Below are 2,751 nucleotides of genomic sequence, written 5' to 3'. Positions count from 1 at the left end.
CGAAGGTTGCAAAGGAACTATTGAAGAGAAGAAATTTAAGGTTGTGCAGAGAGAGGTGGTGGATCAGTTTATTACCAACAACACCATATCCACTGAGAAAGTACAGAGCGCTATGGATGAGAGTGGTATTAGTCGGAAAGGATATGCCTTCTTACATAAGACTATCAAGTCTGCATTCAAAGCTAAAGAAATCACTCCAAAACTTCTACCAACCACTACAGATGTTTGGAAGCTTCGGAAGAGACTTAACGAGAAGCAAAACGACTATGTTGGATCCCTGTACCACATTACAAATGAATACAAAGGGAAACAAGGCATTGTCAAATATGATGAACACAACAACATCTTCATGGAGTTGGAGCTGTTGCAGAGAAGGATGTTTGAGTTTTACAATATCATACATGCTAAAACAAATGGTGTTCTCAACTTTGTTCTGAAGATAGACGAGTGTGAGATCCTGAATGATAAGAAGATGGAAAGAGTAACCATAACATTGATGGATGGAGCAATGGGAAAATTGCCCAAGGATGATCCACTGTACTTCTCAGTACAATAAGAAATGAATCTATGGTGGCTCGATTGCTTTCTTGTATGTACTACTAGGTCATTTTCTTGTGAATATAGTGTGGTTTATACACTCAATCTAAAATATGTATTATTTTGATTTGGTGTAGGTTTTAATCGAGGACCATGATGTCTTGGAATGGGTCTTCCGACAAACTCCCATTCTTGATCTTATTAGTGGGCAGATGCGAGGGCAAAGGACTCTTACTGTTGGAGACAGAGGCACCTTTCAAGTTGTTTGGCACCTGGCCTCTGATTTAAAGACATTAAAATGCTTATACAATTGCAATCGAGGAGCCTTGACCTTACCATGCCTGTACTGCATGGAGCCTGCAAAAACCCTTGATCACAGGTGGTGGACAAAGCCACCCGACCAGCAATTGCTGGATAAGAGCTTCCGACCTGTTTTTGATATACCATTGACAAATGTGCACATTTGTACTATGCATGCTCTGTGTCGTGTCATAGAGAAACTAATCAACCTATACATTGGATTTGTATGGAAAATCAGAAATCAGTCTAAACGCCGTGATGGCATTGCTGCTATTGAAAATGTATTATCTAGTATGCAGCTTCATGGAGGAAATGTTCAAATTGAGCAAGACCACAAGCTCTCCACCAATGAAAAAGATCTTCCTAGAAAGGTTTCTATAGGTGGAGTGAAGGCAAGGCGGTTCCTATCGAGACCAATCAACAACACAATTAAAAAGCGTGCATCCAACCATGTCAGCAGGATAGAGTACGAGCAATGGAGGAAACTACACATTGCAGTTAAGGACTATGAGGCTGCATCCAGAAATGCAAAGGTGGAGGTATGGCGTGTAGTGGACAACATCTTCAAGATGTGCGACAAGGAGTCCTGGTCAACTCTAGACATCAAGGTTTTTCAAACGCACCTTCAACAATTCAAAAAACAATTTACCGCAGCCTGGACAGAAAACAACCTAACACATTATATGGTAAGCTTCAAAATCTGGCCTACATCATTTTGTGTCTCATGATATAATTTTAAAACATATGATATTGTTGTATGTCAGCACATCTATAATCATCTACCATTCTTCATTCAAAAGTATGGTGATTCAAGCATATGGAGCACTCAGGGAATGGAGAAGTCACATTATATGGCACGCAATGCATACTTCAGACATGCTCAACATGATGGTGGTAGTCATAAAGGAAATAGCCTTCATGAACTCTTCCAGTGGTTCTACAGACGAATAATGCAATAGCTTCACAAAGAAGAGACTCTACGTTCATCAAAGATTGTGCAGGCTTTGAGGAAAGTTCAATCAAAAAGGGAGAAGAAGATTCAAGCATTCAGAAACTCAAATGCTCTTCAATCTCAACAAAGATGGAGACAGGAACACCACTTTATTAACCATCGATGGGTGAAGGAACTGTAGTTGGATGCAGTGAACACATTGTAACCAAAAAGCCACTTACAAAGCAATGGATTGTATTAACAATGTGTAATGAAATGTTGCAGAATACATCATACATCTTTTTGCCCCTCAGTTGGTCTATATTCTAGTAAAAGTTGGTCTTGTTTTCTCTGGTTCTTTCCATAGGGTTCTAGCTGCTCACTATCTTCTATTCCTAATGCTAACGCAAGCCCTACATAGGCAAAAAAATAGCCCCCTCTCGAGCATCGGGACGCAAGCTGGTAGCCAAAGACATCCAGGGCTGTAAACTTCTCTACCAAAATTACCTTCTTGTAGGTGCTAGGGATAGGCTGTTCACCAAGAAACCAGGACACCTTCATCACTAAGGTTGTTATGGTGCACTAAAACCTTCGATTTTGCAAGCCCCCTTAGGTAGTGCCTTAGAGCTGCATCGCGTCCATGGAACTCTCTTCTCTGCTTGATTAGAAACTCATCTACTTCTCCGAACAACCTCTGCAATAAATCAGATAGACCAAATACAAATTACAGTGAGAAGAATAAGAACCTCCACCATAATCTAATCAAAGCAAACAATGAAAGCAAAGTAAGCATCACCTCCAGTTTCTTGTCATAGAGGAAGGTTTTCTCATTCTGAAGGTTCACACTACCCACGCTCTCCCCTTGATGTTCCTCCAAGAAATGAGCAGTGCTTTCTTGCAACTTGTCATAGCCCATAACTTCCTGAAACTGCCTGAACTCCCGCTCACTTGGCACTCTGCGTCTTTCCCTGTCTTCTTTCACC

The 2,751-nt window shown here is 40.9% G+C and overlaps 1 pseudogene; it reads left to right on the top strand.

The window, feature by feature from the left end:
• The first annotated feature begins 349 nt into the window (after positions 1-349).
• On the top strand, positions 350-1,796 carry LOC148030425 (uncharacterized; annotated as a pseudogene).
• The last annotated feature ends 955 nt before the right edge of the window (positions 1,797-2,751 follow it).

The sequence above is a fragment of the Lygodium microphyllum genome, chromosome 10 (genome assembly GCF_053477565.2).
Source record: "Lygodium microphyllum isolate KBCC chromosome 10, Lygodium_microphyllum_v1.1.10, whole genome shotgun sequence".
In the NCBI taxonomy this organism is placed as follows: domain Eukaryota; kingdom Viridiplantae; phylum Streptophyta; class Polypodiopsida; order Schizaeales; family Lygodiaceae; genus Lygodium; species Lygodium microphyllum.
This window is presented reverse-complemented; position numbering and strand designations above follow the sequence as displayed.